Below are 7829 nucleotides of genomic sequence, written 5' to 3' on the forward strand. Positions count from 1 at the left end.
AAACTAGGTGTGTTGGAAAGCCGCCACCCTCTTAACTGTCGTCCCATGGCCGTTTTCTCCAAGTATTTGAAAAAAAGAGCCGGTGTGTTCATCTCAGTTCCTTCCAGCTCCCAGAGGAGCTGACCTGGTGCTGTGGGGGTGTGAGTGAGGTGAGGGCAGAGGGCAGGGAGGATGGGAGGCTGGCCTGACTGGAGCTTGCGTGCCTGGGAGCTGGGAGCACAGTCAGAGGCCAGCTTGGGAGGACCTGTTTGACGGGTGAGAATCACTCAGGCACCTCCTCCTCTCTGATCTGGGTTTGCTTGAGTTCAGCATTTCATAACCCACCTTTATTCAGGTCCTTGGTAGCTGCTGGGACTGGAGAAGGGAGTGTTGGGCCTCAGCTTGTCCTTGGTGCCTCTCCCTTCCCCTTTGGGAATCCCAGCAATGACAGCGTCCCACATTGAGGGTCCTCTGCTCCTGTCAAAGGGCAAGTCAGAGAGCCTTCACCTGGGACGCAAGGCTGTCCCCCGCTTCGGTGCTTAGACGCCGCCCTTGCTCTTCATTATTTCTGGGCTGCCAGACGCTAGGGGGCTTTGATGTACCAGCAGCCACTGAGGACGACAGCACCAGCCAGTTAGGAGAAACTCAAAGCCATCCCTGTTCCTCCCCTTGGTGATGGGGGCGCAGCTCAAACTTCTGCTCTGGAAGCAAAAAGACGGAGACTTCCTAACTACAGCACAGTGAGCAAGCAGCAGAAGGGGATGGCTGAGTCCAGGCGCACTAGTTCCTCCTCCCTGCTGCATGTCTCCTGGTAAATCCAGAGTGCCTGCTGTGCCCTTTGGGGATCGTGCGGCTTCTGGGGATCGAATGGCAGCTCTGTTCCCTGGGGCTTTTCCTCATCCCTGATGTCTCCTGGCCACCTCCCCTGCCGCCAAAACAGCCAAAATAAAAACTTCCTTCCTCTTGGATAAAAACGTGTAGAGAGAGTTTCTTCATCTGTGAAATGAAAATCCTAGTCAACTGTTTCCTCGGGTGGTTCTAAAGATAAATGAGACGATGCGTGGGAGGTGGTGGGAGCACGGTGCCTGGCTCTGGTAATGTTTATTAAGGGCTCACTGTCATCTTTATTAGTAGGTATTGTCATTGGAAGTTGAGCTAGAAGTGCTGGAGAAATAGGTGGCAGGGTGTTCTGTATACAAACAGTGCATTCCTAAGATCAGATCTTGACAAATCAGTTCCTGTTTGAACTACCTGTAGGCAGTAACTGCGGGACCATGGGAGGGCCAGCTTGTCTGTATAGGGCCTACATGGGATCTTGGCTGAGACTGGTGTGGGCATGAGCCTCCAGATTTCCCTCGAGACCACCTTTCTCTGCAAAGTGTGCAGAGACCCCGGCACCATTTCCAGTGGGCACCCTGGTGAATCACAGTGCCCTGCCAGCTGCCAAGATCCACAACTGAAAACTTGGCATCTCTTGTCCAGTCTCAGAGTGGAGTCTTTCCTGAGAGCACACAAGGTTTCTGGGGAATCTGAGAATTCCTGGCTTTCCTGATGGGTGGAACTTTGCTGCCTGGCTGTACAAACATTTCTGTCTCCTTTTTGGGATGGGGCTCCTGAAAGACAAGAGTCTTTGAGAACACCTTTTAAGGAAAAGGAAGCACATTCGCCCTTGGTCTGTGGTGAAATGTAATCCCATTGGGGTGCAGGGGGGCATCCGTATAAGAAAAGAAGAAACAGAGCGCATGCCAGGCTGTGTGCCGTGTGGCAGATGAGGTCCTGGCTCTGAGCTTATCATCTTGAAGGGCCGTGGGCCTGTATGTATTTTGAGCATTGTGCAGTAAGGGGGAGGGTGGTGGGAGGCCAGGACTCTGGAAACCAAAGGAGGAGCAGCACTTAGCAAATCTGGGGTGGAGATGAAGCCCATGCTGCGATTCTGAGGTAGGGAAGTGTGCCTGGAATCGGTCCTCAGCGAGGCCTGATGAGAGGGATGCTCTTGTTTACTGAGTGCCCGTGGTGTGACCGGCTCTCTGCTGGGCACGCTGTGGGGTGCTGCCTGCAAGATTGCTCATGCTTCAGCAGCACTGCAAGGTGTGGAGTCTTATCCCTAGTTACACATGAGGAAACGCAGGCTGGCACGCGATGATCTGGCACTGAGGCCAGGCCTGTCTGACTACTGTCAGCATTTATTTTATTTTATTTTTACCACCACAAGCAACTCTCTAGAATTCCTATTGCCGGGTGGCAGGCACCCCTTTGAGCGTATTTCTCTTCCTTTGTATAGTGGCAACCATTTGAGCACCTCTTCCATTCTGCTCTCTGTGCCAAGTATTGAATGTGTGTCATATCTAATCCTCACAAAGACTCCTCCCAGGCCAGATTCATTGTCTCCATTTTATTTCATTTTTCGTTTTTGAGAGACAGGGTCTTGCTCTGTCGCCCAGGCTGGAGGGCAGTGGCATGATTGTAGCTCATTGCAGTCTCCATCTCCTGGGCTCAACTCCTGGGCTCAAGTGATCCTCTCACCTCAGCCTCCCAAGTAGCTGGGACTGTAGGCATATGCCACCATGCCTGGCTAATTTTTAGTAGAGTTGGGGTCTCACTGTGTTGCCCAGGCTGGTGTCACACTCTTGAGATCAAGCAACCCTCCTCCTTCGGCCTCCCAAAACTCTGGGATTATAGGTGTGAGCCACTGTGGCCAGCCACACTGCCATTTTATAGATAAAGAATGGAATCTCAGCACTTTGGGAGGCAGAGGCAGGAGGATTGCTTGAGCCCACGGGTTCGAGATCAGCCTGGGCAACACAGGGAGACCCCATCTCTTATTTAAAAAAAAAAAAAAGCCTTAGGGATAACTAGCCCCTGGTTGGACCCTTAGCAAAGTACCTGAAATGAACTTCAGCCCAGGTCTCGCCACCCCAAAGTCATTCTCTTTCTACCCCTTGTCCTTGCCCAGACAGTCATGTCACAAGAGGGTCCTGTGGCGATTTCAGAGCTGGGCAGTTAGCCTGTGACACTTTATCGTTTCACTGTTGTTAACCGGGGCCTGTGCCAGCACTGTGGAGAGATGGGAAAGCGAAGCTGGGCCCAGGCCCTGCCCCGCAGGAACTCATACCCTGCTTGGTCAGGCAGGGCCCACTGCAGAGTGGCGGGAGGCAGCTGGTGGTTTTGCACTTCCAGGTGATACTGGTGGCGGTGCCTTCAGGATGCTGAGCCTCTAGCAGCTCCCAGCTCTGGTGCAGTCAATGGACTAGCAGGGCTGGTGGCCCCTGGCTCCCTGTGCCAGGGTGGACCCTGCACCACAGGCACTTTTTCTGACGTTCCTTCTGCCTGCTGTCTTGTTACTGGCAGGCTCAGTAGGGGGCTGACTTAATTCATCCTCTTTTGCCTAGAGGATGCTCCACGCAGCTCCAGCAGAGAGCAGCCTCTGCTTGTGAGATGAGGGAAGCCTCAGCGGTACAGGTTCCTTGGCTTGTTTAATCTAGAGGAGGGGCGGGGGGCAGGCAGGGACCTTGTCCTCCCTCCTCATTTTTCCGAGGACTCTTGGGCATGGGGAGAGAAGCCTTCCTGATCACTGAGTGAGAGGCAAGGGCAGCACTGGATCCCCAGGGCCCCAGTCCTCTTTCCCAGCCCTGTTGCTTGCTGGCAGAGTAAGCTTGGGCAAGCCCTCCACCCTCTCTGAGCCCCAGCTTCCTCCCCTTTAAAGCAAGGGCAGCACCCAAAGGGCTCTTGTGAAGAGCTATGGGCTCCTTCCGGGGGAGTGCCCGGGAGGCAGGGAGCGCCATGCGCCAGCTGTGATTAAGGCGCGTGGTCTCGAGAGCCATGCAGGAGGTGGGCTCACAGGCATGTGATAGGCCCTAGGGCACCTTCCCCACTGAGGGTGCTGACTGGAGACTTGGTGCAGTGGGCCTTAAGTCTGAGGAGGAAGCCATAGGCCTGTGCCTGTGGCTTCCAGAGAGGCAAGAGAAATAGAGTGAGTCCAGGACCCAAAATGGGGTCCTGACTTTGTCCACCCTACCTCGTGAGGTCCTTCGGGAGCTGCAGGTGGTGGGTCAGGGCATGGTGTATTTCTGGCAGCCAGGAAGTGCCTGGTGGATGGAGGAAGGAAGGAGGGGGCTGAGACTCTGCCCTGCAGTACCCCCTGGCCCAGGTCCCACCGGGTGTCTGTGCATTCCTGGCAGCGCCTAGCCTTCCATATGGCAGTCGCTGAGGTTGGTGGCTGTGTTTGGGAGACCTGAGACTCCTTCCTCCGCCTTGGAGGGGGAGAGAGCAAAGCTGAGCGGGTAATTATAGACAGCCCTGCATCAGGCAGCCCAAACCAGTTCCCTCTATTCCCAGAGCGGCTCAGAGCCGTGGGATGGGAGGAGTGAAGCAGAGGCAGCTTGGGGGAGGTCAGTGGGGGAGGGACAGTCAGCTGTCACATGCACTGCCACCCAGGCCCTCAGGAGAGGAGGCCCAGCTAACTTTTCCTTTCATGTACTGCTGTTATCTCCTGGCACGTAATAAATGCTGGGATACCTGTTCCCCAGGTGAGTAAATGAATATGTGAATGGCTTCTTCAGGATCTTCCACTGGAACCTAGGCACGTCACTTTCCCCCTTTGGGGACTTCACTGCCATTTCTAAAAGAAGAGGATGGGACTCCAGAGATCTCCTGTCATCCCCTGGCCATGGTAATGGGCAAAACCATGGGGTGCAGGGGAAGAAGGAGGCAGGCCTGGGGCCTGAGCAGGTGTTAATCCCTCTGGCCTTTCCACCCCATGGTTAGAATCATTGACCCCATGCAGAGTTGGCTGTGCTTAGCCTGGGATCATAGAGTTTCACCCCTGGCAGCTGGTAGACTTTGTGTCTGTCCTGTGTCTGCTCTGTCCCGCTGAGCTGAAATAAACCTAAACCCGGCTGGGGCTGACTCCGCTCCGCTCGTTGTTGATTGCCTGCTGTGGGCCACTCAGTGACGTGGGTCATTTCTGCTCATCCAGGGACTGAGCTTTTTCAGAGAGTGCATGGAGCTGGATAGGACTTAGTCACACTCAAAAAGAAGGGAAGGCTGAGCTGGGGAATCTGTGGGGTGGGCAGACCTGTGATTAAGGTCTGTGAAAATGTCCCTTTAAGAGAACATTCCGGCCGGGCGCGGTGGCTCAAGCCTGTAATCCCAGCACTTTGGGAGGCCAAGACGGGTGGATCACTTGAGGTCAGGAGTTCGAGACCAGCCTGACCAAAGTGGTGAAACCCCGTCTCTACTAAAAATACAAAAATTAGCTGGGCCTGGTGGCGGGTGCCTGTAATCCCAGCTACTCGGGAGGCTGGGGCAGGAGAATCACTTGAACCCAGGAGGCGGAGGTTGCAGTGAGCCGAGATCGCGCCTCTGCACTGCACTACAGCCTGGCAAGTGAGTGGGACTCCGTTTCAAAAAAAAAAAAAGAAAGAAAAAAACCTGAGGAGGCCTGGGTTGAGGCTGGAGACTCCTGGGTGGGGGAACGCGTGGTGGTGGCTTGGCCAAGGAGATGGAGGGATGACAGGGAGAGACGGGGACTGAGATAATCAAAACTGGGGATCAAATTCCTGATGTGTGATTCTCAAGTAATGGGGATGACAGGAACATGCTGAGAAGAGGGATGGGAAAAGGCTTGGGAGACAGAACTAACGCATATGACATGGCATAAAACTCACGGTAGCTCCTAAAAGCTGACACCACCATCCTGTGATAATTTTAGTGGCTTAGAAGTGTTAAGAGCCCAGGTTTGAAATGTGGCTCTGCCACTTACTTCATGACTTTGGGTAAATGGTTTAGTCTCCCTGTTAAAGGAGATCACAAATCTAACCTGCCTCCCATTTGCTGTGAGTGTTAGAATTGAGCCACAAATCTAACCTGCCTCCCATTTGCTGTGAGTGTTAGAATTGAGCCTGGCGTGGAGTTACATCTCTGAGAGTGTTAGCTGTTGTTAATGTGACTTCCCAGAAGGAAACAGGTTTGGAGTGTGCAGAGAGCTGATGGGGTTCAAGGTGGGCGCCCGAGAGGAGAGGTCTGGGAGGGGTCAGGAGAGGGAGAGACAGAAACATGAGTGTGCTAAGAGGAGCTGAAAGGGAACAGTAAAGGGATCCACGAAGACTTAGTAGGGTTGAGAGGAGCATGAGGCTCTGGGCAGAGGAAGTAAAGGGAGTTTGGCAGGGGGTGGTGGTGTGTGGGGGGGGTGGGATCTGTGCTGATGAGGGGACCTGAAAGGGTCAAGGGGAGGCTGTGGAAACTGAGGGGAGGACTGGGAAAGGACTAGTGGACTTGTAGAGAGAACGGTCTGTGGTGGCCCCTCAGAAGCAGAGCCTGGGGAAGTTGGTGGGACTGGGAGTGTCTGCAGAAGGCTGGAGAAGGGGGTTTGGGAGGAGGGCCTGGGGATGGGAAGAGACTGGGGTAGGAGCCTGGCAGAGGCTGGTAAGACACAAAGGGGAGGGATCTTTCCAAGAGAGGAAGGAACAGGAAAAGGGCTCTGGGCCACGCCCCTTGTTTGAGGTTGGATAATGTTTAGCAAAAGAACTTGAAGAACATGATGGTGAATTGCCTGGTGTGGAGAAACATCTGGGGCTGATGGACTGTATTGATTAGGTGAAAAATGTTTTATTTTAGAGGCTGCGAGGAGACAGAGGGTGTGTGTGTGTTTTCTTTTTCTTCACAAGGGGAGAAGTTCAAGTGCTGTGTTTGGGGGTGGGGCCACGAGCTGGATTTTTGGTGATAGTTTTCCTGGGTGGCTCTGGGTGTCTGGTCCCTTTGGCCCAGGGATTAGTGGGCTGTTGGACTGTGTGCTTGGAGGGAGCAAGTCAGCCCCAAGGCACTTGCTACCTGGTTGGGAAGGCAGGATGCACAGCAAACACTAGTAAAGCAGAATTACCTACTGTAAGGAAGGGCTCGATTATGTCATTCCTGTGAGTGAGCTCAGAGGAAGCAGCGTGAACCAGGGGGAGGCTCATGGTGAGGAGTGAGCTAGGCCCCAAGGAACCCCAAGGACTTGCTGGGGAGTGGGGCGGGGGAGGGTGCTCTAGGCAGCAGGGATGGTGCAACAGAGATCTAGCGTGAGGGGAGGTTCTGCCTGGAAAGACAGGGAACTGAGATCCTGATGGATCAGAAATGGCTTCCTGGGGAAGAGGCCCCAACCCCGGGGGGATGAACAGGAGTTCTGGGTGCCCTCTGGCAGGGAGCAGCACTCCAGGCAGGGATTATGATGGAGTATGCCTTAGGAAGATGAAACACAGGGAGTTCCACGTTAGACCATAAAGGTGGAAGCGGCAGGTGAGGCCAGACAAGGAAGGCCTGGTGAGCAAGAGCTGGGCCTGGAGGAGGCACTGGAGAGCTCTGAGGAGGCTAAGGGAGGCCCATCCTGGAGAGCTCCTGTTTGCCTTCTAGAAAGGACTGCAGCAGCTGGTGTGGGGGAGAGTGACAGCAGGAGGCTGTTGCAGTGCCGGTAATACTAGCAGATGCAGGTTATTAAGTGCTCGCTCTGACTCGGACCCAGGCCTGGGCCAGGCTCAACCTGCTGATGGATGGTATGGATTTAGTTCTCACAAAATCCCTGTGGAGGCAGAGAAACTTGAGGGCTTAGAGAAGTTGACTTACTTGCCCAGCCACATGGTAAGTGGGAGAGGTGGCATTCAAACACGGTTCTGTGTGATCCAGAGCCTTCTCACTTAGCCCCTTTGCTGTGCTACCTCGGTAGTTTCTCCTCAAGGTGCATGACCATCTCTGGGCACTACATTTAGGAAGGATGTTGGCAAACTAGGTGTGTTGGAAAGCCGCCACCCTCTTAACTGTCGTCCCATGGCCGTTTTCTCCAAGTATTTGAAAAAAAGAGCCGGTGTGTTCATCTC

The 7829-nt window shown here is 54.1% G+C and overlaps 1 protein-coding gene across 1 annotated transcript in view; it reads left to right on the forward strand.

The window, feature by feature from the left end:
* Positions 1-7829, forward strand: part of NAPA (N-ethylmaleimide-sensitive factor attachment protein, alpha) — a 28493-nt gene that overhangs the window by 531 nt on the left and 20133 nt on the right. The window lies entirely within an intron of this gene.

The sequence above is a fragment of the Colobus angolensis genome, unplaced genomic scaffold, assembly GCF_000951035.1.
Source record: "Colobus angolensis palliatus isolate OR3802 unplaced genomic scaffold, Cang.pa_1.0 Scaffold119, whole genome shotgun sequence".
Classification (NCBI taxonomy): Eukaryota; Metazoa; Chordata; class Mammalia; order Primates; family Cercopithecidae; genus Colobus; species Colobus angolensis.